The sequence below is a fragment of the Sapajus apella genome, unplaced genomic scaffold, assembly GCF_009761245.1.
Source record: "Sapajus apella isolate SASKATOON/1434 unplaced genomic scaffold, GSC_monkey_1.0 scaffold2, whole genome shotgun sequence".
Taxonomy (NCBI): domain Eukaryota; kingdom Metazoa; phylum Chordata; class Mammalia; order Primates; family Cebidae; genus Sapajus; species Sapajus apella.
In genome coordinates this window covers 53,181,050-53,207,926 of record NW_022436942.1, presented here as the reverse complement: position 1 = coordinate 53,207,926, position 26,877 = coordinate 53,181,050, and the positions used below count along the sequence as shown (strand labels likewise).

The 26,877-nt window shown below is 42.3% G+C and overlaps 1 protein-coding gene across 7 annotated transcripts in view; it reads left to right on the top strand.

The window, feature by feature from the left end:
• TMCC3 (transmembrane and coiled-coil domain family 3) overlaps positions 1-26,877 on the top strand; it is a 373,454-nt gene that overhangs the window by 248,165 nt on the left and 98,412 nt on the right. Inside the window, exon 1 of one of the 7 annotated variants that reach the window (XM_032298069.1) lies at positions 9,624-13,731. The exons of the other annotated variants lie outside the window; for them this stretch is intronic. The gene's annotated coding sequence lies outside the window, so the exon portion shown is untranslated. Of the gene's footprint in view, positions 1-9,623; positions 13,732-26,877 lie in introns of those variants that run through there. 7 annotated transcript variants of the gene reach the window in all.

Here is a 26,877-nt window from a genome sequence, read left to right as displayed (position 1 = left end):
GTGTATTTTAATTTTGCCTGAAAGCAAATATAAAGTTATTCTGAATTTGCTATTAGGCAGTTTTTGTCCCTAGTCAGGAATTTTACATCTCTATTCTTGTTAATGCTTAATAAAGCAAATATGTCAAATTTATTGAGATACAGTTTACATACAGTAAAATTTCCTGCTTTAAGTGCACAGTCCTATGAATTATGAAGAACACATACAGTCTTATAAACCCTATTCAATTAAGATGGAAAATATTTCTGTCACCCCTGAAAGTTCTCTTTTGCCTCTTTGTAGTCAGCCCTTTCTCAGCCTAGCACCTGGCAGTCACTGATCTCATTTCTGTCCTTACAATTTTGCTTTTTCATAATGCAGTATAAATGGAATCATACAATATGCAGCCTTTTTAAGTGTGGCTTCTTTCATTTAGCATAATGCTTTTGCAATTTCATGTTGTTGCATATAACAGGAGTTCATTTCTTTTTATTGATGAGTAGTGTCAATATACTTTTAAGAGTAATGCATCTATGAACAGAATTGAAGAAGGCTGAAATCTCACATCTCATCTGTTTTTCTGAACTTACCTGTTTTTCTCATGTTACTACTGCGACATTATGTAGCGGCATTACTGGAAGAATGGAATGTCAATTTCCATAGTTAGAAAAGTAGGTTCGTTTGTAATCCTGTTACTTTTTAAATGTTGTTTTGTTACTTCAGGATATAAAAGGTTATACATTAAACATTACTGTGTATACTACATGAGATTAGGACCAGTGTTGTCTTAGCCCAGTGTGCTCATTTGCTAGGGCCGCTTGAAGCAGGTATCCCAGACTGGGTGGCTTGAACAAGACATTTATTTTCATACCGTCTGGAGGCTGGAAGTCTGAGATCAAGGTGTTGGCAGAGTTGGTTTCTTCTGAGAACCAGAAGAGAAAGAGCTGTTCCAAGTCTCCCTCCTGGGCTTATGGGTGGCTGTCTTTCTCCTATCTTCACATCATTTTCCCTCTACATGTCTGTGTCCAGATTTTCTCTTCTCATAAGGAACCAGTCAAATGGTATTAGGGGCCACTGTAATGATTTCATTTGAGCCTGATTACTTCTGTAAAGTCCTTATCTTGAAATACAGTTACACTGTAAGGTACAGGGGGTTAGGATTTCAATATGAATTTTTAGGAGTACACAAGCCAGCCCCTATCCCCTAGGCTTTGTGGATTTGATGTATGTTTATGTATATGTGGATATTTCTAGGGAGAGGTTCCATAGCTTTCTTTGGAATGATTCTCAGTTATGGCAGACAACTCTTTAAAAAGATGAGGAAGAACTGGTCTGAAGTGAGCTCTTGTTTCAGAAGTAAAACCATCAATGTTATAAAAATACATGTATTGATATGTCAAGTGGTTATGCTTTTATGTTAATTGAAAACATCTACGCTGGGCACAGTGGCTCACCCATGTAATCCTAGCACTTTGGGAGGCCAAGGCAGGCAGATCACTTGAGGTCAGGAGTTCGAGACCAGCCTGGCCCATATGGTGAAACCCTGTCTCTACAAATACAAAAATTAGCTGGGCGTGGTGGCAGGCACCTATAATCCCAGCTACTCAGGAGGCTGAGGCAGGAGAATCACTTGAACCCGGGAGACAGAGGTTGCAGTGAGCCAGTCTGGTGCACTCCAGCCTGGGTGACAGAGCAAGACTCTGCATCAAAAACAAAACAAAAGAACAACGAAACGTTTACCAGATATACGCAAAAAACACAGTTTTTGTTTAGAAAGTGCCACTGCTAGCACTGTGACGAAGGCTTCACCTAGGTTAAAACAGCTCTCATGCAGTACCAAGAAAGTGATACAGCTATCCTCCTATTAGGGAAGAAGAACTGAGGCTCAAACAGGGGTTAAGGGACTTGTCTGGGATCATTCCACTAAGTGAAAAGGCTGGAACCTGAACCCAGGTAGCTCTACCTGTACCCCGAACCAGTAGACAGAACTGCCCAGACATCTGCAAGAATGACCACATAAAAACCCAAACGTAGCCACGAGCTACCTCCAGGTGGTAGGATGGTGGGGGGTTATTTTCCTCTTCTGGCTTTTCTGTATCTTCATATCTTTTTTTTTTTTTTTTAAACAGTCTTGCTCTGTCACCCAGGCTGGAGTGCAGTGACGTGATCTTGCCTCACTGCAACCTCCACTGCCTGGGTTCCAGCAGTTCTCCTGCCTCAGCCTCCCGGGTAGCTGGGACTACAGGCACGTGCCACCATGCCCAGATAATTTTTGTATTTTTTGTAGAGACGGGGCTTTGCCATGTTGGCCAGGCTGGTCTTGGACTCCTGACCTCAAGTGATCTGCCCGCCTCAGCCTCCCAAAGTGCTGGGATTACAGGCATGAGCCACTGTGCCTGGCCTGTATCTTCATATCTTTTGTAAAACAAGCATGTTTTGCAATTAAATGTTAAATAGGTATATGTAATTTTATTTAAAATAACTTTAATGAGAGTGTTAATGACAGTCAAATAGTGTGGCCTCCCTTTGAACTTTATTCTAAATTCGAATGGTCAGTTTTTGTCCTGAGAAGAAGATAAATCCCATCCATGCTGTCATTTTCTAAGCTACACTTGATTTTGCTCCAGGTCTGGGGAAGGGTTGGTGGTCAAGACTTGTGACTGCAGGGACAGAAGCTAATGGCAGAACTGTGCTGTAGGTGTCCCGAGCTCGCACCTCAGGGCTTTCATCTAGAATTCTCCCTGGGTTTCTTCTCAGGCAGGGCTGATGAGAAGCAGGCTAGGCCCAATCTTGAGGTCTCAGTAGAAAATATAAGGGGAGGCTGCTTGACCCCAGAGCACCCTGCGTTGACCTTGGGTGCTTCACGGTGTGCCCAGTACTACTGTGTGAAGCCCTGAGATCAGTCAGATGTGGGCACTGTCCTTGAGGAGCTCAGGCTGGGGAGGACAGACCTGCAGACAGGTAATGACCGTACAGAGTGGCAAGGACTGTTCTCCGCAGGGCCCTGGCTTCTCACAGGCCCCTCCGGGAAGAACTCCCCAAGAGTCCACCCTGAGGGACTCTAGACAGGAGGACTGGATGTTGGCTCTTAAGCCTTCCTGGCCCACCCTCCCCTCCTCCTTGCATCCTCCTGCAGGGATATCCCTTGTGGTTTGTAGGACATTATTGGGAGAGGACAGATGGCCTCAATTTTCAAGGTTTTGAGTCACCTCCGATTAGCCTTTGATATGTATGTTGTATATGTGTGTATATATTTATATCCTTGTGCCAAGGAAATACTAAATCATGGGCGTCGTAGCTATGTTCTTTGATTTGACTCAGATGGAAGAAGGATGCTGCAGAAGAGGGAGGAACAGGGATGTTCATTGTCATGGCAACCAGCAGGTTTTTATAGTGGAACACTGCCTTTGTAACCCAAATCCATCACCTTTTTTCTAACTACAGAAAACAGAATGACGCAAACTCAAGAAATTATAGTACCATCTCGCAGTGAGATTTTATTTGCTTTTTGGAAGCAATCTTGCAGTGATTTTAGTCCCTTCCTAGAATTTCAGAACAGAAAGTCACCCTTTAGGTACCCTATAATTTTACAAAAGTCAGGCACTTACGGCTTTCTCATTAGGATTATTTGTCATACCCATTCACCCACCGCACGTCTAACTGTAAGGGACTTGGCATGAGGATGAGTTTAGAGCTGGCGGACCCTGTACCTTCCGCAGCACGGGCTCCCCTTTGGGAAGTCCTAACCCCCAGTACCTCACAATGTGAACATATTTGGAAATACAGTCTTTACAGAAGTAATCAAACCTCTGGAAAATTTAACCTCAAGTGGAAATGAGCCTAGTGAGGTGGACCCTAATCCAAGAAGATTTCGTCTTCCTCCTTCTGTAAGGACACCAGAGACACATTCGCAGAGGCAAATGATGTGAAGATAGGGTTGTCAGGATGATTGGTGCCAGGCCTGACAAGCCAAGCAGTGCCCAAGGCTACCCGAAGTTGAGATGGGCATGGGACAGTTACTTCTCCAGCGTCCTCAGAGGGGGCTTGGCTTTGCCAACACCTTGATCTCAGCCTTCTGGCTGCCAGAATTGTCAGACAATACATTTCTATTGTTTTACACCATGCAGGTTGTGATATTTTGTTACAGCAACACTAGGAAACTGACACAGTCCACAAAGGTGTTTCCTTACCCAAAACTAAAGCAGCGCTCATCCCTGGCCCCAACAAAAGTAGAAATAGAAGAGGTCCTGAAGCCCCAGGATGATACGTGGTTAGCAGATGATTATCTCTATGGTCCAATGAATGCAGTTATATTCATATTCTTTAGCATCTCAATAAATGCAGCATTTTAAATTATTTGTAGTAAACTTATGAAGCCCTAGGAATATGTCTATGGACTCAGTTTGAAAAACACAGATGTCAGAATAGGAGAGCAGCACAGACTTCAGATCTGAGTTCAAATCCTGTCTCTGCCACTTTGCAGTCGCGGTTACCTTGCTTAACTTTTCCGAGCCTGATTCTGCACCTGTAGAGTGGAGAATGATGTCTGCCTCCCCTGTGGATTGTTTTGAGAATGAAAGATAATGAAACCGGTCTAGCTTTGTTCCATGCACACATGGCAGGTGTTCAGAAATTGGTTGGGGCACGGAGGCTGGGCTGAGAGGGAGGAACCAGACTGGGGAACTAACAGTGACTTGGTTGGAAGGAACGGGTTGGGTCCTGGCCTGGCAGGCAGAGGAGGTCTGACTGTCCAGTTTATACTTCACCTGAGAGGTTTTCACCCAGATATAAAGTCAGATTCCTTTGCACAAGAGGGAAAACAGCATTTGGTTCATGCCTGAGCCTGGTTTTCTAACCAAGGCGTGAAGACCCTGAGAGACAAAGTGCCTGGTTGAAGGTTAGATGGTCCTGTCAGTTAGGCTGTCTGTTGTTTACTAGGACAACGAAACACCAAAACATTGTATTGGAGTTTTTTTTTGTTTTGTTTTGTTTTTTTAAAGCCTATTGAGATGATGTACATATCATACAATTTAACATTTAACATGTACAATTTAATGATTTTTTAGTGTAGTCACAAAGTTGTGCAGTCATCACCACAATTTTTGAACATTTTCATCAGCCCAGAAAGATACCCAGTAGCAGTCACTCTTCATTTCCCCTCTGTTAAAAGGTTCACACATGTTGTTGCATGAATCAGTACTTCTTTTTATGGCTGAACAATATTCTTTTTCTTTCTTTTTTTTTGAGACAGAATCTCACTCTGTAGCCCAAGCTGGAGTACAGTGGTGTGATCTCAGCCCACTGCAACTTCTGCCTCCCAGACTCAAGCAATTCTCATGCCTCAGCCTCCTGAGTAGCTGGGACTACAGACGTGTGCCACCACGCCTGGCTAATTTTTTTTCTGTATTTTAGTGGAGGTGGTTTTCACCATGTTGCTCAGGGTGGTCTCAAATTCCTGAGCTCAGGCAATCTGCCCGCCTCCAAAAGTGCTGGGATTATAGGCATGAGCCACAGTGCCCAGCCATGGCTAATAATATTTTATTGTATGGATATATGACATTTGGTGGGCATTTAGGTTGTTTTCACTTTTTGGCTATGAAGAATAATGTTGCTGTGAGCACTTTTGAACACTTCTGTATAAGTTTTTGTGTGGGTGTATGTTTTTATTTCTCTTGGGTACGTACCTAGAAGTAGTGTTGCCAGGTCATACGGTAATTCTATGTTTAATCTTTGGAGGAACTGCCAGAGTGTTTTCCAAAGTGGTTACACCAGTTTATATTCCCACTACCAGTGTATGAGGGTTTGATTTCTCCACATCCTCACCAGCACTTGTTATTATCTGTCTTTTAATTATAGTCATCCTAGTGAGTATAAAGTGGTATTGTACTACAGTTTTGGATGATTTTTAAAATTTCTTTTAATGAAATCATTTGTTGTAATCTTTTTACATGAAATAGGTAAATTTTCTTTAGCTGAGAAGCTGGTGTAATTAATAATATAACTTCTAAATTACAATAACTTTCATGCTTTGCCACATTCCTTTTTACTAGTCATTTCTTGAAGCTGGTGGTCCAAAACCAGGTTGGAGAAACTCTTGTGGGTTTGCATGGCTTGCCTTTGACTTTGCAGATGATATTGCACATGAAAAGGCCACCCAGAGCTTCCTGATCCTCCCCACCATGAGGTCCAGGGTTGAAAGGCCCTGGGCAGTGGCCAACCTCTGGAAAGGTGTAATGGGTACCTAGCCCTGTGTTTTCTTAGACAGTAACCAGGAAATTTATTCATGATTCCCACAAGGGGTAGCTGCTGTTGTATGGATGTGGTAGTTGTTGTAAATGGGAGTAGTTGGAACTGGCCTCTGTGCCAGTAAGGATGGACACCATGCCCTCTTTACAACCAAGGTTTATAGGCTGTGAATTTGCTCCTAAAGAACAAGAACCCTAACAAAATGTAAAGCACCTGTGAGACCAGAAATAAGTGTTGGTTGAATGAAGGAATAGCTCGAGCTTTGGGAGCCAAGCAGCATTCTAGTCTGGTAGCTTGAACAAGCTGCTTAAGTACTTAAGCTCTCTGAGCCTTGGTCCCTCATCTGCAGAACAGAGGTGGCATTGCCTCAGTTGCAGGGTTCTCACGTGATGACTTAAATATGCCCAGCTCATGGTAGGCACTCAACAAATGTTAATTCTCTTTCCTTAAGTAACCTGCTCAGTTCACTCTGCTTAGTCTCAGATTTTTTTTTTTTCTGCAGATTTAGTCCAGGTCCAGAACACAGGATTGATTGTATTGTTTAGAATATCTTTTCAGAGAAAGAATGAACTCTTGTCAACATTAAGTATTGATGGAAATGAATATTGCAATTTGGCAGCCGCTGATTGACACATTTGCTAAACAGCTACTCAAATTTCAGAAAGTTTGCCTAAAAGAAGAAAATAAGTAAGATATCCCAAGAACATTTTTAACTTCTTTGCCAGGTATTTATTTATAAAGTCATTTTCTTTGGAAGGTTCCAGCTGAAAAATTTTTATACAACATGAGCTAGCTTTGGCTGAAGAGTTCAGGTTAGCCTGCATAAAAATTAAACTTCAGTAGATACAAAAGTGTTGAGGCTTTTTTGGAGCCTCTTTGCCTTGTAATTTTTTTTTCTTTTTTGAAAGAAGGAGCTGGTCTTTTGGTCACTGGGTCTTTTTTTGTATCTGCAGGGAAGTCATAGTAACAGGCTTCGTGTCTGATTGGGTTCCATGGCAACAAAGGGTTGTGACTTTATTAAAGGGGAGTTGAGCATGCCTAGAAAGATAAAAATCAGTCTGGAAAATGTCTGACTAGATGAGTATGTTTTTTGGACCACGTGTGCTCTGGACTAGAAAGATTTCCTGAGTTGACATCAGTCTCCATTACAAATTTGAATCTCACTGGGTTATCATTAAGGTCATAGGGATAAGTGCTTATTTAAAAAAAAAAAAAAACCATCTACCTCTTTACTTTTATTCATTCATTCTTCCTTTTTTAATGTCTTGGTATATTTTAAAAAATTAAAGCAGTGATGGTTAAGTACCTAACAAGGATTCTGATTTTTCAAGGTAGAAAAAAAAGGTAACACTTTCTTTGTGGAACTCATTACAGCTGTATGTTGTGAGACCGTGTGGGAGGGCCAATTAGAGGCAATTATAACTTGATTGAACTCTCTCTGAATTAAACCTTGCTGGATGAATTCAAAGCTGGGGGGTTTTGTTTTCCATCCATGTTTCTCTTTGATGAGTTTGGAGATCCAGGTTTCAGGCCATGGGTGTGGAGTACTCCTCTCTCCCAACAGAAAGGCGCAGGCTGTTGCCATAACCAAATGTGTGGTAATTAGAGGTCTTTTGCTGAAGGTATAATATTTGACCAAGAAATGGTGTGATCCAAGAACTCTGAATCGTCCTGTGTTCCCACTTTACCTGGTTGTAACTTTGTGGGACTGGATTTACTTTACTATGAAACGTACACTTACTTGTATATTTCTCCTGCTACTGATATTGAAAGTGAAAGAACTCTGATGGGCAGGTTGATGTTGGATACTTTACCATGTCAGTCATCCTTTAAGCCAGTGGCGTTCTGACATGCCCTAGGTTCAGGCTTTATTAATCACATGGGGTCTCCTCGTGGTGAATCAGAAACTACACAGATATTAGGGCTTTCATGATTATGCATAACAACAAGCAGTATTGGTCTAAGAGGGAAGAATTAGCTCACCAGGTTTCACGGCTCCCAGCTATCATTAATCAGCTATAAGTCCTTGGTGAAATCACTTAAACTTCTTGGACCTTGATTTCCTTATCTTAAAACGAGTTTGACCTAAATTGGTGTTTCCTAACTTTCCTGTTTAGATAATTAACCTGGGGCACTGCAGAACCTCCAGTAGAGATTTCCAATTCTCTGCTCTGGGGTGTGGCAAAGATCGCTGGGGCCCTATCCACTCTTATAGTTCGGCGTTCGGAAAATACTGGTCTAGCTCAGTAGTTTGAAACTATTTGGACATAAGAATGGGGTGGAGATGGGAGGTTGAGAGGAGGCTGTCAGATGCATATTCCAGGTTCTGTCCCTGAGATTGCCTGAAGCCACAGCTCGAGAAACACCAGCCCCAAAGACGGCTCTTCCACAGGCTGGTCCTCACTTCCTCAAAGGAGCCAGAAGAGCTGTGTCGTTGATGAGAGAGCCTGGTGCGATTGCTTACCCGCATTGTTAACTCTAAGCCCTATGTCAGTGTTTGAGAAAGTTACTTATTTTAAAATTTTGGAGTACTGCAATAGTGAACAGGTTTGTTCATAGAATTCTCTATGCTGTGTTTCCTTCGGATAAGACAGTGTTTTTTAAGCATGGTTACTTTTGGTGTGCATGAGGCAATGCCAGCCACATCCAAGTTACCCGTGGAGCTTCTTAAACAATATATGGAAGATTTAATATGTCTTATGTAAGGCCTGAGCATCAATCTTTTTTCTTTAAGACCTGAAGGATTTTTATGTTCTTTTTAAGGTTTAAGGCAAAACCTTAAAAACTGACCCTACCCCAATTTCCTGAGTGAAATAGACTTTAAGTATAAACACGAATGTTTAGCACAAGGGGGAAGGTTTAAATTGAACCACTTAGATTGTAGAAGAGTCAGTAACACATAGAGCAAGTGCCTTAGAAATACTCTGATCTTCTGAGAATATTTAATGATTAAACCATTAACTGCTAAAGCAGACCCATTTTAATGCATATGGTCTATACAGTTTCTATTTATGCCTAGTCTTTCTAGTTCCTGTTTAGCAAAGATTAAATGATATTGTTAAATGAAGCGTTTAGTAGCGTCAAATGATAAAGGTACACTTTTTTTTCTATTAGCTAGCTTAAGAAGTGCGAGTTCATTTGAAAAAAAAAAAAAAAATTCCATAGGCCGGGCGCAGTGGCTTATGCCTGTGATCTCCGTACTTAGGGAGGCTGAGGCAGGCAGATCACCTGACGTCAGGAATTCAAGACCAGTCTGGCCAACATAAAACCTCATCTCTACTAAAAAAAAAAAAAAATTAGCCTGGCGTGGTGGTGGGCACCTGTAATCTCAGCTACTCAGGAGGCTGAGGCAGGAGAATCACTTGAACTTGGGAGGCAAAGGTTGCAGTCCGCTGAGATTGAGCCATTGCACTCCAGCCTGGGCAACAGAGCTAGACTCTATCGCAAAAAAAGAAAAAAAATTCCACAGAACTAAAGGGCTTAAGGCAAAATTAAAGTCTCTCTTTCCAGCTTCTTGTCCTTTTCCCCAGAGATAGCAGTGATAGTAATGTTCTGTTTCTTTATGTGTCTTTACAGAAAGTCTTGACACAAAATATACATATCCATGATTTATTTAACCAGTCCCCTGTTGCTATACGGTTTAAGTTCCAGGATGATTTTTTTCATGTTGGTTTTGCTTTGTCATACTGTATCGCAAACTTGTGTACACTTTTCTCTATAACCGTATTTGGATAAATTTCTAAAAGCAAAACTGTTGGGTCAAAGGGCATATGTCTTTTAAATGAGAATAGAGATGAACATATTGTTCTCCCAAAGGCTGCACCACTTTGCAGGATAAATCTTTTATTTTCAGAAGGATTCCAGGGCTCAGCTGAGTCTGGTGCAGCGGGCAGCTCTGAGCGTTTACTTAACCACAGGAGACTCAGGGGCCTCTGCCTGGAGGAATGACATAGATGTGAGAAAGATAAGAATTTAAAAGGTATTTTAAAAGTGTTCAGAGAGAGAAAAGGGTAGGGACTGGCTAATTTTGAATCCTTGAATCCTGAATTTATAAGGAGAATGCTTTGGGTCATAGGAGGTTGCAGATCCTGATCTGGGTTTTGAAGAAAGTAAGAGAGCCCTGGGGCATGAGGTAATAGTAAGAAAATCCTGCCCAAGGTCAGGCAAACCATTTCCTGGATGTGACCTGCTCCAGTAGGAGAAGCCGTAGAGCAATTCTGAGTGAAGCAACGTATTAGCACTGAGATGCTGTTCCTTTTAAACACCACCTCCAATGTGAGTCACGGTGGTGGAGTCAGACGTGTGTATGTGTGTGATGCATATGTCAAAGTCATGTGTAAAGGGAAAGGATTACGTCTCAGTAGTCTCTCCCTGAGACTGCACCTCTCATCAGTGTCTGAGGAATAACTCAAATAGGCCAGAGGCTGGGTGCCATGGAATGTTGCCTTCTCAGTGGCAGATTCCATCTAATCTGGCCATCTGTCTGCCTTCATTTTTCCCCCTATTGGCGGTGGGATAGGAGAGCGTCTTATAGACACACAAAAAACTTGAGTCTATTCACGTCTGGGATGTTCAAGTCTATTCAAGGCAGAGAAGAACTGGAAGGTATCTTGGGTCTGTATGTCAGTGGGGCGTCAAAATCTTAGATGTTGGCTATGAAGGATGGGGATGTGAATCATGTGTTTAATGGGAGGCATCCAGAATCCAGAAATGTCATAGAGAGGCAAGAACCTCAGGTTAGGACTACAGATGTGAGGGAGGGGGATTTGTTCTTCCTCGGCCCTTAGGGACAAAAGTGTCCTCTCAAACTGGTCATGCTTGAGGCATGTCACATGTGCCCAGGTTGAAGACAGCCAGGAATAAGAGTAGTCCTGAACACCATTAGCTCTGAATGGAATCATTATCTACATTTAATCAAAATAATTAAATGAGCCAAACAGAGAGCTTTGAGGCAGTTGCCAGATCATTTTGTATTAGAAACTTGGGCAGGTTTTTATAAAAGACGTTTGTGACTGAGACACAGAACGTGAGGTAGGTGTACTGAACTGGGCTCTGGGTGAATGGATGGGAACATATGAAGCTACCAGGGAAGAATGGGAGGGAAGAAGTGATCCTGATTGTATTTTCGGAGCTAAGCTGGAGATGAAACAAAATATCCAGTGACCAAGATATTTTCAGACTAGGAAGGCAGCCATAAAAATAGGTAAAGACAAGTTGGAGCCCAAATGTAAAGGCAAAATCTGAAGAAAAATGAACAAGCTTAGCTATGTGGAATTGAATTATGTATGCCTTTTTGGTCAGTCTGGTTTTAAAAATCTTATTGTAGTTTTAAAATATTCATTCTGAGGGTTATAAATAGAATTAGAAAAATGACCTAGCAAAGAAGTCTATACTTCTCATATACAGAGTGTGCTATTGACTTAATATTCGGTTGAAGGCAAGATCCATTTGCTGGAATTTATTATTTAACATGACTTAAGAACTTTACTTGAACTGAGCCAGAGGATAGAGGCTATGCAATATTAACTTTGGTAGACACTCTTCCTCTTAAATATTACAGTATAGTGTTCACAGAGTAGGCTTTGACTAGCCTTTATTAGGCTGACAAAATTCTCCCTCTTTCCCAAACCCCACCGCCCTTTTCTCTCCATCCCACCCCTCAACACAGAGTTAAATCAACACCACTTAAGCCGCATGGCAATTTTGAGATCTTTGCATTTGTTATTTAGTGTCAAAGGCAGGGAACTCCTGGTCCCCTAGAACAGTCTGGCCTTAGTTTTTCATATGACTTGTGGCAATTCAAATATTTGAGAATCTGTGCCTACAAATATGGTCAAAAGGGATTTAAAGGTGAGTGACAGCAAGAAAACTGGTAATCTGCTGCAAAGGTTAAGTACTCAATTATAATACAAAGCAGTATATGATCACAAAAGGGCAAGAGGAAAATATTAAATATCTTCTGTTTGCCATGACATCATGTCCTTTTCCGATTTCATTAAATGCCAAAAGGAATTTCCTTAGGTGAGACTAGAGTCCCAAAAATGTGAATTTACTTGCCCCAGTTCGTATAGCTTCTAAGAGGCAGAGCTGGGTTTTGATCAGGTCTGATTGTCTATGCCTGTCTCCTTAGAGAGGTGTCTAAGGCACTGTCACTAATGGATGCCAATGCTGTTTCTTCGTCCCTTTCTCTGTGTCCATCAGGACATCTGTGTTTAAAGGTCCCATGGGAACCTTAGGTTCATCATGTCTGAGGCTGAAAACTCTTGCCTATCTTGTGAATAATCTTAGCTACCAGAAAGAACGAAACAGAAGTGGGGCTTTCCTTGATGCGCCCCTACACCCCCATATCCAGGTGATGTCAAGTCCTCTCATTCCACCTTCTTCTAGGCCCCTCTCGACCACCCTACATCCAGCCTTCTCCAGGACTTCCCACAGATTGCCTCAGCAGGCTTCAGTTGGCTCCACAGAAGGGCATTTTCCATCTTGCTTTCTCAGAAGGACTTGTCTAAAACAGGGATCTGATCATCCTAATTCTCTATGCAGCTGCCAAGGGACCTACAGGATATACCCCAGATACCTCGCGTGATTTAAGTGGGATCCTCAGGGTCTGACCCATCTGCCATCCTAGTCTTCTCCTGCACTAAGTCCTCCAAATCCTTACCTCTCTCTAACTGATTCACCTTCTGATGAGCCTTTCTTTCTGCTTTCCACTGACTTTGTCCCCTCCCCCTTTCCTCTTCTGTCCCCCTTAGTAGCCCCTCCCAAATGCTCGATTAGCACCAAGTACTCTCCTGGCACTTATCAGTGGCTGTCATTGTTTCTCTCCCCGGGGCCACTAAGCCAGGAGGGGGCTATGCCCCTTTGCCTCCCCAGCACGCCTCGCTGCGCCTGACACACAGAGGCACCCAGCAAGTGTCTTCTCACGAATGAATCAACAGAAGGAGAGTCTCCTGACTGCTCACTGTCTTTAAGCCACTTTCCTGCCCTTGGCGCTGGCTGGCCCCTTTGCTCTGCCTTTATCACGGTGGTGTTTCCTGTGCCCAGTCCACGGCTGGCATTTGCTCAGCCTAACAAGGTTTGTTGAGCTGAGCCCATTTCCTTGTTGGTAAAGAGAGAGTACCAGACCCAATGTCTGTGCTCTTGCAATCCCAGAGTCGGGGTGATTGATAGCAGGCACCCTGGTCGTCGACCTCCCTGCGAAGATATAGAATGTGGATTTCTTTTACTGGCAGCACAAAGAGCTCATTTGTACAGCAGTGTGTTGAATACAGTGCATTATTACTGACATTTGTATTGGGTACAGTGCAGGGCGTGGAGTTTCTCTGAGACAAACACAGGAATACTCAGAGATAATGTGAGCAGTATCTCCAAAGTCCAGGCTGAGTCATACGGTAGGTGCTGTTTGGAATATCTAGCCCGCCTGCCTTGCAGATTCAAATGCCTTGGACAGGAAGGTGAGCTGGCTGCCGATCCTGCTGTGCTCCCTGGTTTGCTGTGTGGCCCTTGGTAAGTCTCTTCACGGCTCTTCCATTTCAGCCAGCGTGTGTAAATATGTATTGTGGAGCTTTGTGGTCATTAATATCCTGAGAGATGCTGGAAAGAAATTCGATTTGTCTTTGTGCTCTTAATAGTTATCTTTGTGCTTGCCCAAATCCCTCCCCAGTTTCTCAGTGGGTTTCTAGGTATTTAAACTGCCTAAACGCCTCATGAACCACCAGTCTCCTTATTGTTATGTTTTTTTAAAAATGTCAGTCCAGTGTGAGTGATTTAACAGATGGACAAATATCTGGGTTGGATGGTGCCGGCTACTGGCTGGAGAAGAGCCAGGTCTCCTCCCACATCCTGAGAGTTGGAAAGTAACCCTGGGTCTAACCAGGCTCTGAGTTGGAATCTAACTTTGTACTTTCACATCTGATCTTTCGACAAATGGGCATCTTTGAGTTGTCCTGCCTTGCCTAGAAACTTGAAACTCTGTGAAACTGACTTTGTGTGACGCTGCCCTGCCCACCTTGGGGAAGAAGGGTGTGGTGGCTGCCTTGAGCTGTGGGCCGGGAGAGGAAGCACATGGAGAGTGCGTCTGAACCAGGCTCCTCAGACCATGCTTGGACACCCCAGAGTGCGGGATTCTTTCCCCGTAGGGCGGTGAGGGCCCAGGTTCATGTGATCTCTGCCTGTGGGAGATGTTGATCTCATGGGGAATCTGTATTCACTTGTGGCTTTGTCATAGAAGACTTCTGTATATTGACACAAAATACAATCTTTCTTTTCTTCTGTGAACATTAAAATATTTGCACACATTTATTCAGATTTTTACCCCCTAATCAGTTCTGTAGCAAAGGTTTGCCCATTGTTGATAGCAATCCCCAGTCTTTAGAAACCAAAACCCCTGGGGTGGGGGGAAGTTGGAGGAGTTTGCTGCTTGCCACTGGATCATTTGCATCTTGGAGGTTACATTTCTGTGGTATAAAATACAAAAATTAGCCGTGTGTGGTGGCAGCACCTGTAATCCCAGCTACTCGGGAGGCTGAGATAGGAGAATTGCTTGCACCCGGGAGGCAGAGGTTGCAGTGGGTCAAGATCGTGGCATTGTACTCCAGCGTGGACAACAGAGTAAGACTCTGTCTCAAAAAAAAAAAAAAATTCTGTTATTTAAAAAAAAAAAATCAAAGGGGCCAGTTGTTCTGACAGCAAATCATCTGATAGCCCCATAACACTGTGAGCACAACAGCTGACAGAGCCTGACACAGTTGCAGTTGGAATAAAAGGGAAAACCCTCCCCAAACTGCAAGAGCCCTGCTTGTGGAACAGTTACAGCTGCTTTCTGTGCCAGGTTGTTCAAAAAGATGTGGGAACAGGGCTTGTCCTGGTTGGCAGGCCATTCTGGAGAAACCCTGACAATGCTGGGGGCCCCTCTGCTCTCCTTCCCACCTGTTCTTTTCCAGTCAGCTTATGGAGAGTAGGTTGTTGTTCTTCCAGGGGATGACCTATGGCTTGGGGGAAATTACAGGGCTTTCTCCTGACCACATGCTTCGCATTCCTGTGTGTAACCAGTGAGGATAATGATCCAGGAAGATCATTGCAGTGGTGACTTGAGGGCCTTTGAGACCAGGTCACGTTTTAAGTAGGGTCTCAAATTTAGATTTTAACATTATTACCCAAAGTTAAGTATAGAGCCAGAGATAAAGCAATAGGATTGAAAGAAGTCATTCAAGGCCGGGCGCGGTGGCTCAAGCCTGTAATCCCAACACTTTGGGAGGCCGAGGCGGGTGGATCACGAGGTCAAGAGATCGAGACCATCCTGGTCAACATGGTGAAACCCCGTCTCTACTAAAAATACAAAAAATTAGCTGGGCATGGTGGTGCGTGCCTGTAATCCCAGCTACTCAGGAGACTGAGGCAGGAGAATTGCCTGAACCCAGTAGGCGGAGGTTGCGGTGAGCCGAGATTGCGCCATTGCACTCCAGCCTGGGTAACATGAGTGAAACTCCGTCTCAAAAAAAAAAAGAAAAAAAGAAAGAAGTCATTCATTCTACAGATTAAGCAAACACACACACGCGCACACACACACACACACACACACACTCTCTCTCTCTCTCTCTCTCTCTCTCTCACACACACACATTTTATTTACTGTATAATTTACTCCATAGTTTTTATTTTAAAATGTTGGTAAACTAATATTACGCAAAGAAGGTATTCCACTAAAAAAATAATAACATGAAACACCCCTGTATGTTATACCCAGGGTAAGGAGTTGAACTTGACCCTGTGGCCTTCTTCCCTGATTGAGCATCCCTATATCACAAGCCCTTCTACCGCCAAGAGATTATCACTGCCTTAAGGTTTATGTTAACTATTCTCAAGATTTTTCTCTTGTACCACGTGTGCGTTCATACCTAAACAAGAGTTTGCCTGCGTTTGGCGTTTATAAAGTAGAATTCATAGAGGATGTGTTCTTTGACTTGCCTGTTTTAAGATTTAGTCATTTTATTCTTTTTGAAATGCGATCTCGCTCTGTCACCCAGGCTGGAGTGCAGTGATGCAATATTGGCTCACTGCAGCCTCGACCTCCCAGGCTCATCCTCTTGCCTCAGCCTTCCAAATAGCTGGAACTAGAGGCGTGTGTGCCACCATGACTGGCTAATTTTTTTTTCTTTGGTAGCAGCAGCGTTTCACCATGTTGCCCAGGCTGATTGATCTCAAACTCTGGGCTCACGTGATCTACCAGCCTTGGCCTCCCAAAATGCTGGGATTACAGGTGGGAGCCATTGTGCCTGGCCCATTTTAATTCTTGTAGCTCTGGTTTATTTCATTCCAGAAATAAACAGTGTGTGTGTGTGCGTGTGCGTGTGCGTGTGTGTATCCATTTTATTGCCCATAGGTTTTGGATTATTTGTGGGTTGTCTTTTATGGTTGCTTTTGTTGCTTTTTCTTTTGCAGATGATGATGCTGTGTATATTTTCAATGTATTCTCCTAACCTACAAATGTAATTTCTGGATCTCTAGGGGATGTGCATGCTCAAATGCCAAACAGTTTTTAATGTTTTAAGAATCGGTTAAATGCAAACACTGCAAATATACTTTGTAATCTGCTTTTAGCATTGCTTCATTTAAAAATGAATCCTAGAACCACTGAAAAAAATTTAAAAGTGAAAGTAGTCTTACCCTGCTTTGTCTTCTGAGAAACTGACTTTAACCTTAAGGAGATAACACTAATTATTTTTGTAGTTGTTGCTATAGAAACGATTTTTGAAGGACAAAACCAAAACTTGAGAACCGTTTGGGCACACTGGCTCATGGTTGTAATCCCAGCTTTGGGAGGCTGAGGCGGGTAGATTGCCTGAAACCCAGGAGTTCAAGACCAGCCTGGGCAACATGGCGAAACCGTAGTCTCTACAAAAAATACAAAAATTAGCGGAGCGTGATGGTGTGCACCTGTCATCCCAGCTACTAGGGAGGCTGAAGTAGGAGGATCAATTGAATCTGGTGGGTCAAGGCTGCAGTGAGCTGGGATTGTACCACTGTACTCCAGTCTGGATGATAGAGCAAGACACTGTCTCAAAAAACAAGCAAAAACACCAAACCTAAGAATCACAGGTAAAACAGTCTAGCCTCAAGAATCACATGAACTGTATGTAAACAGTCTCTAGATGAACTCTGTGACCCTTCTGTTGCCATGAATGGATATACAGTTAGCTCTCCACATCTATGGGTTTCACATTCATGGATTTAACCAACCAAGGGTCAAAAATATTTAGGAAAAAAAAATGCATCTGTACTGAACAGATCCAGAGGGTTTTTTTCTTATCATTATTCCCTAAACAATACAATATAACTATTTACATAGCATTTACACTGTATTAGGTATAAATAATCTAGAGATGATTTAAAGTATACAGGAGAATGTATGTGGCTTACATGCAAATACTACACCATTTTATATCAGGGACTTGAGCACTTACAGATTTTGGTATCTGCAGCAGGTCCTAGAACCAATCCCCCATGGATTCCAAGACACAACTGTATGTATACGCCTATCATACACAGCCATGGTCTGCTCCTATGAGTATTATCAGTGAAGAGTTTTTATGGGAAACACGATTGCCCATGAAATACAGATTCAAAGCTGTGAGCCTTAGGCAGCCCAGTTCTCAATGGAAATATTTCAGTGGCATTGATCCCTTAAGAAGACAGTATTTTATGATGTTATATAAGATGTGAAATTAGTATACAACATCTTAATGGGATTTTTACTTAAAAACTTATATTTATGATGTGGCAATTCCAGCTTAGTCCCATAAAATTTGTTTTAGAACTACCTTTTAAGCCATGGTTTTATTTCCCCGGAAAATGGAATTTAAAATTTCTCTTTTCAGTAGGGAGTTACTTTTCTAAAAGTAATTGCATAAACAAAATTCAGTTAGGGTGAGTTGCAAAAATGCTTACTGTCCTATAGATTATTTATTTTGCTACCTTTAGTAAAATCATAGGTCCCTGGAGGAGACAAGAAAGTATCTTAAGTGTGCTAATGAAATTTTGCAGGAATTTGCATATTAGTCTCATTTTGAGATTCAGGCACTAGGGACTTTTTTTTAAAATGTGAAGATAAGGTGACTTATTCTCTCAAAAAGAGAATGTAAAACAAAAAGTATCCATGTCCCCAGATTCCCATTCCTATTTTCCAGAGGTAACTACCATCCCCAGTTCCTAAGACAGCTTCTAGAAATGTTCATGTACGTAGAGTATTTAATTGTACACATCTATTATAAATCCCTCCACCCCTACTTCAGATAAGCATAAATAAGTGTGCACAGTAGGCACAGCCTTGTATCTTGCTTTTCTCTCTTAACTGTTTAGATTGAATAGCTTCCCACGGTAGCCCATTGAGATCCATTTCCATTTTAGTGGCGCCATCATTTTCCATTGTACTAGAATTTTAAAAAGTGGTCCCCTATTGATGGATGTCTATACCGTTTGCAGAATTGGCAGCAGATGGGGTGGTGGTGGTTGGTGGTGGTGGTAGGGGTGGCAGACCAGCATTTTTTTAGCAGCAGCATAGAAGAATCAAAGAAGGAGGCAGAGACTTGTAAATATTTTCATCTCCATTTCTGTTCTTTAAATCTCCTGAGAAAAATTTTTTTTGCCTGCCTTAAGGTGTTTTGGGAACTAAAGGGAAGCTCAAAAGAGCTAGATATTTTTATTTCCTAGCCCTTCTTCCCTTGTGGTGATCATGATGGAGAAGATTATGATATGTAACCAAAACACTGGGGAAGAGGAATGTATTTACACTTGGTGGCTAAAGGAGGTTCCAGTTCTCTTCTCTTCTACCTCCAGAGCAAATACACTCAACGGTAACTGGATTATTTGTTTTTAACCAGATTAGCAAGCCTTTCTAATGATAACCTGTTTGGACGTGGGGGAGTTTTCCTTATGCAGAGTTGATCATCGCATAATATCTATTCGAGGTGGTGGTTGCAAACACTATGGATTGCTTTTCCAAACACCCTTTTCCTTCCCTTTCTCCCTCGCTGGCAGAGTCTGTTCCTGGAGGCTGAAAATGTTATGTGCCGCCTCCCCAGCCTCTCTTGCAACTAGGGCATGGACATAGAGCTCAGCCCTGGCCAAAGGGACCCCAGGAGAAATCTACTGAGGAACTTCTGGAAAAGTTTTCCTCCCTAATAAAATACGAAAGAAGATAAGTATCCTCATCTATAGCCAGAAATTGACTACATGTGATTGGTAGAACTACAGTAGCTCTCTTGTCTCCATGTGAGGACAAAGCAAATGGCTCAAGGATAGTGTAGTGAAAAAAATGGAGAGAGACTGGGTATTTGATATCTGTAAGCCACTGACTTAGCCCTGCCTTCTGTTCTTAGTTAGGAGACCATAGATGCCCCCCTTATTATTGAAACTGATTTTATTCAGTTACTGAAGTTACACTACCTGATAACGTAATTTTACCCATAGGAAATAATTTGAAAATAGCAAAATGACTCAGTTAAGATTGTTGAGTGCCTGCTGTGTTCAAGAGACTATTAATATGAGGCTCTGGGGCTGCAAAAAATCAAGTTTCTAAGAATATGAGGTAAGAACAGCAGGAATTCTGAGTAACCACTGATTTCTAGATTTGGGGTGATCATATGTGACTATGGGAGAGGTGAAATTGAGCTGACTCTGAAGGAACCCCTAGTTTTTGGTAAATAGGAAGTTGGGGTTGGCATTCTAGGAAGCCTGAGGTTTTACAAAGAACACAGGCTATGGAATCATACCTGGGTTCAAACCCTGGCTTGCTACTCCCTAGTTTGTGAACTTGTCAAATTCCTTGATTTCTTCTTTCTTTTTCTTTTTTTAATTTTTGAGACAAGAGTCTCACTCTGTCACCCAGGCTGGAGTGCAGTGGTGTGATCACAGCTCACTGCAACTTTGAACTCCTGGGCTCAAGGGATCTTCCTGCCCCAGCCTCCCGTGTAGCTGGGACTACAGGTGCATCCCACCACACCCAGCTAATTTTTAAATTTTTTGTAGCGATGAGAGGGCAGGAGCGTGGTCTCGCTTTGTTGCCTAGGCCAGTCTCAAACTCCTGGGCTCAAGCCAGAGTGCTGGGATTAAAGGTATGAGCCACAGTGCCCGGCCCAAATTCCTTGATATTTTTGATATGCCAAACATAACTAGCATAATTGAAGTGAGAACTAGAAATAAAATGTGTCACACATCTGTCATGCTGATGTGCATGTAGCAGGCACAGAGTAGCTGGTGGAGGTGGAAGGTGCAATAATGCCTACATCCATGTGGCACTTCTGAATAAAGGGTGAAGGGAGTTAGGTAAAATGATCTTGGCACGCTATGCTCGAGCTGGACATAGTTCATGTGGACCCAACCATCTGGTCCAGCTAAGAGGCTGAGAGTACAGGATCTGGACAGAGACAGTTTGAGTCAAGATAATGAGGACTTTGACTTCTGGCTTCAGGAGTTTAAACCTCATCCTGTAACCAACCTATGGTGGTGACTACTGAGAGGGGCAGCCTGGAGAGAGAGGAGATAGATTGCTGCAGTGGTCCAGGTGTGCAGCGTAACAGACGTAGTGCAGGCAGGTGTCAGGTGTTGGACAGAGCAGAAGGGTCTGATGTTAGAGTATCAAGAAAGAAGAAAGAACTTAGTGATGTGGGAGGCAAGAGAGAGGGGAGATTCAGTGATGAGTCCCAAAGACTAAGTAGCTGTCAGTTATGGAGTGTGAAATTCAGAACAGACTTGTAAGACTTTCAGATAATCATATCTTAGGTGGAACAGGAGCAGTTGGAAAGATTTATTGACATTTTTGATGAAAGATGCTAGATAAGTGGAAAATAAATGATGTTACCCAAATCTGTTTGTCATTTCATTCTTGTCTAATTACGCTTGTCACTTTACCTTTGTTTACATATGAAGTTTGATTAGTTTGAAGGATATGCCCCTTAATAAAATAAACATACCCTTGCTTCTGATTAGATATTGTTGAACTCTCTGAGTCAATCCTGTAATATGAAGTATATATTCACTGATTGTTGACTACATATTTATCCAGGAAGAAAAGCAATCAAGCAAAGTGTTTCTCTGACACAGGGATTCTGGTACTTACAGGTATATTTACAATGGCCTTATTAATAAAACATCAGTCATAACATCGAAAGCAATGAATGACATCAGAGTCATTAAAGTATAGAAACCAAATACATTTTAGTTCATCAAGTTCAGGGTGATACCCTTAGCTGAATGAGAAACTTCATAATGTTCTCAGTTCATGAATCATAAACAGATGGTCCCCTAACATTTTGAAATGCTGAATAAGGGAGGTGGGCTGAGTCAGATTAATCAAGTGTACTACATTGTAAATAAAGGTATGTAGTTAGCAGTCCTGGGGGTCCTATTAAGTTCACTTCCTTTCAGCCTGGGCATGGTGGTTCATGCTGGTAATTCCAGCATTTTGGGAGGCCAAGGTGGGCAGACCACTTGAGGTCAGGAGTTCAAGACTAGTCTGGCCAACATAGTGAAACTCCATCTCTACTAAAAATACAAAAATTAGCCAAGCATGGTGGTGTGCACCTATAGTCCTACCTACTCAGGAGGCTGAGACAGGATGATCGCTTGAACTTGTGAGGCGGAGGTGGCAGTGAGCTGAGATCGCTCTACTGCCCTCCAGCCTGGGCGACAGAGCAAAACTATCTCAAAAAAAAGTTCACCTCCTTTCCCAAGGCAAAAGGAAACCCCATGGTTCATAGGGACTTGGCATGAGTAAAGCCTCTTGGGCATTTTACCCTTTGGGCATAAAATTCATGTTTTCAAATGACAATTCTGCACACAGGTAGTAGTTTTGTAGTAGGCTAAGAGCAGGTGTCCCTGAGCGAGAGTTCCCACAGTCTCGTTGCATTGTTAAGGCTCTAGGCCAGCTACAGACCCATGGTTTGGCTGATTGCAATTCCTAGTAAAGAGAAAAAAAAATGTCTAGCATTGAAGCTTTCAAGACTGCCTTCTGTCCACCCTGCTACACACATACTTGGTTTGTTTTTTTTCTGTTACTAATCTCATTTGGATTTTTGTTTCAGACAGAATTTGAGTCATGGTTATCATGGTTAGTACCTGGTTCAGTGGAGTGGATAGGTGTAACCATAGTGCTTTCCTGCATTCAGGAGAATCTGGGATGTCTTCCCTAACTATGGCTTAGAGTGAGGGGAATCTGATTTGCTGTGTGCATTGAGGGATTTCTCTTTTCAGTCCACATATAAAAGACAGAAAGAATTCCACTCTTCTGGAGAGTCATCTTTAAGTCCTGCCATTTCGTTCATTCTAGGTGAAAACTTCACCCTTCTTAATCTGTCTAGCCCCCTGATGGAAAGTACCAAGGCTGTGATAATAATTGGAATTCTATTAGTATTGAGCCTGTAGAAGAGAGATGAGTGGAGGTGGAATAAATAACAAATCATGTATTTATGAGGCAAAATGCCTGATTTTCCATCACATGATGGACAGTGTTCTTTGAGGTAAGAATTCAGCTATCCTTAGCTTCAAATGATGCTTTTTAAAAAAAGTCCAAATCACATGATTATGATCCCAGCATCCCAGACAAAGGCTACTTAAAGTTGTTGTCATGACCAATTACATAGATTCATGAATGACCCATTCTTAGGTGACGTGAACCAAATCCAAAATCCTTCTCTACAGTGTAGTCACAGTGCTGTATTTTTAAAAGATTCATAAGAAACAGTATCTGTATTTAGGGTAAGGCTCCTTTTCTTTTGGATATCCCAACTCCTCTATTTCCCAGTATTTTCTTTTCATGATTGTAAAAACACCACCTGCTTTAAAATCCCTGGCTTCCTTGTCTGCTGGTCAAGTGTCGAGCCTAGCGTGTTGGCAGAGCCTGTTGCAGGTTGTCTGTGTTCTTCTGAGCCTTGTGCCTCCTCCCTTGAGAAATGCTTGCCATGCACCTCTTTTTCGCCCCAGCCCTCAATCATGCCTTGATTTAGAATGACCCATTTAGCCATTCTCAATTTTAGACACTTCAACTTTTAGTTTCCTAAATACATATTCTAGTTTTTCCTTCTGCAGATACATTGTGCTCCTTGCTGGGCTATCAGGTGATTTTGGAGCCGCCTCCTCTGAGCCAATTATCACCTTCTCAGAAGCTTCTCATTGAAGCCCCCTGCTTACTTATTTCCTCCCCTCAATTCCTATAGTACTTGTTACTTTTTTTTCTTGAGATGAAGTATCACTCCATCACCTAGGCTTTAGTGCAGTGGCACAATCACGGCTCACTGCAGCCTCGACCTCTTAGGCTCAAGAAATCCTCCCACCTCAGCCTCCCAAGTAGCTGGGACCACAGACACACACTATTGCAAGCAGCTTTTTTTTTTTGGTAGAGATGGGGTCTCACTATTTTGCCCAGGCTGGTCTCAAACTGCTGGGCTCAAATAGTCCTCCTGCCTTAGCCTCTCAAAGTGCCGGGATTACAGGTGTGAGCCACTGTGCCTGGCCTTGTCATTTTTTTTTTTTTTTTGAGACGGAGTTTCATTCATGTTACCCAGGCTGGAGTGCAATGGCGCGATCTCGGCTCACTGCAACCTCCGCCTCCTGGGTTCAGGCAATTCTCCTGCCTTAGCCTCCCGAGTAGCTGGGATTACAGGCACGCGCCACCATGCCCAGCTAATTTTTTGTATTTTTAGTAGAGACGGGGTTTCACCATGTTGACCAGGATGGTCTCGATCTCTTGACCTCGTGATCCACCCGCCTTGGCCTCCCAAAGTGCTGGGATTACAGGCTTGAGCCACCACGCCCGGCCCTTGTTATATTTTAAAATTCTGTACGCCTCCCTGCCCGAACAGTGACCTCTTAGGGCAGAGCTTGTCATATTTCTCTGACTCCAGTTCTTTCAGCACACTACTTAGTTCACAAAAGATGCCCAGGAAAACATTTTCAAGTAGCAATTTTGTATTTTGGCAGGCTTGGTTTGTAACCTAAATTAATCATTTCCATTAGCTATCATAAAAACAATTTGGTCTAAGTAAGCAAGCCCTAATTGTACTTTGTGTGCTTTTTAGTTAAATTCAGCCTCATTGAGAAACATTGGCTTTCTAAATGACTATTATGTAATAAAACAAGGCATTAGCAATCTGGATCAACATGGTATTAGCATTTTGCTGCATTTTGCAGAATTCTAAATTGCATATTTTTGTATCTAAATCTGATGTATTTGGTTAAACCGAAGATATTAATGCCTTGCTAGTAAACCATGTGGATTTCTGCTTTTTCACAGTCTAAAAACAAATATTTTTAGAAAATATTTGACATATGAGACAGTGTCATGAAACTTTGGGAAACTTTAAAGATGTTAAATAGCTGACAGAACGCATTACAGGTTGACATGCTAATAAAATTTAAGGGTTTTTTTCCTGCTAGAATTGAGCAATATTGCATATTTACTCATTGTGCATTTGTAATGTTCACTGGTACTGTAAAGATAATTTTGACAGTTCCTGCATTTTTGTTATCTAAGTTTTTTTTCCATCTTATATTTTACTTTTTTGGTGTTTAACTTACAGTAAAGTATATGCTTCTTAAAAGTACAGTTGGGTGATTTTTACCTGTGTATGCCCTGAGGAACTGCCACCTGGGCCAGTGTCGTCGGCACCCCAGTGCTCCCTGGTGCCACCTTCTGGTGAATCATTCTCCCTACCCCTACTCCCCCACAAAGGGTAACCCCTCTTCTCACTTCCATAGCACCCTAATCATACAGCATCACATATTTGCATGTGGCTTCTTTAATTAAGTATTACACACATGAGATTCTCCTGGGTTCTTTGTTAAACACTTGTTCATTCCTTTTACTTGTTGCATACGGTTTTTAACTACTTGTTGCTTAATTTTTATTTTGGTAAATAACATTTATTATAAAGGGCCGGGCACAATGGCTAACACCCGTAATTCCAGCACTTTGGAAGGCCAAGGTGGGCAGATGACATGATGCCAGGAGTTCAAGACCAGCCTGGCCAACATGGCAAACCCTGTCTCTACTAAAAATATAAAAATTAGCCAGGTGTGGTGGTACATGCCTGTAATCCCAGCTACTTGGGTGGCTGAGGCACAAGAATCGCGTGAGCCTGGGAGACAGACATTGTAGTGAACCAAGATCGCGTCACTGCACTCCAGCCTGGGTGACAGAGCGAGACTCTGTCCCCAAAAAATTAAAAAGTTAGATTCATTATAAAGAAGAATATTCAGTTTGTGTTAGTTGGTCTGTGCTAATAATTTAATACTATTGGTATTTTGCATGCAGGCTGCCCGTCTTACAGACCTAGTAGTAACAGGACTGCTGAGTGTAAGAGCTGCAAAGCCCTTAGAGGTTGCAGAGTTCAGCCACCTTGCTTCTTCACGAGGGCCTATGGTTAATTGCGTCCCAGGTCCCCTGCGTGATCTAGTTGAGTTGCCCTCTTGAGGTCACTGTTGCTGTGTCACAATTCAAACTTTATTATGTGGATGTCTGTAGTCAACGGGAACGCAGTCTTGGAAATTTAGAAATCCACCTGGCCATGATGGTGCACACCTGTAGCCTCAGTTACTTGGGATGCTGAGGAAGGAGGCTCACTTGAGTCCAGGAGTTTGAGGCCAGCCTGAGCAACAGAGCAAGACCCTGTATATAAAAGAAATTTCTTAAAAAAGAAGGAAATCTAGAAATCTCTAATTAGCAAGACTTGGAATTTCAGTTATCTACAAATTTCATTCAGTCGTCTAGAATACTTAGTGTCAATTAAATGAGATGCTATTGACTGTTTATGGAACTTCGTCTTTTATTAAAACCAATTATTAAAGGAAAAGGAAGGGGAAAGCGTAGCCAGTGCTCATGTTTGCTATGGCACTTTCAGTTTTAAGGCACTGTCTTAAACTTTGATGTTCCTGGATTTCATTCTTTTAAAACCCTGTGAAAACCACAAGGATTGTTCTCGGGATGGGAGGTCTTAGGGTAAGTTCTTAGCCTATGATCTCTGCAAGTCAAAAACCAGTCCCTAATCTTATACCTTCTGCTAAGGTCATAATGATTCACGGAAAGTTTCACAGAAAGGATTTTGAAGGAGAGATTCGTTGACTCAGTAGTGGAACATTAAATCCTTCACTGGCCAGGAAGTAGCCACAGAACATTCTACAGAATGTTAGGGCCTCCCTTAAGTATGACTAACAAACACGGGGACAAGTGGCCTGTCTTTTTTCTAATTATAAAGCAGTGTTTTTCAAACAGGTCATGAAATAAATTTGATGAGTAATAACTATCACTTTATATTCTTATATGGAAAAGCAGAAAGAAAATCACGCCAAATACTCATCTACCTTACCCAGATTCAACAATTTAAAATGTTCTTATTTTCTTTGTGTGTGTTTGTAATTTATTTCAAAGTAAGTGGTATTCAGATATCAGGGCACTTTGTTTCTTTTTCCTTTCTTTTTTTTTGAGACGAGGTCTCACTCTGTCACCCAGGCTGGAGTGCAGTGGTACGATCTTGGCTCACTGCAACCTCTGCCTCCCAGGTTCAAGCAATTCTCCTGTCTCAGCCTCCCCAAGTAGCTGGGATTACAGGTGCACACCACCACACTCAGCCATTTTTTTTTTTTTTTTTTTTTTTTTTTTTT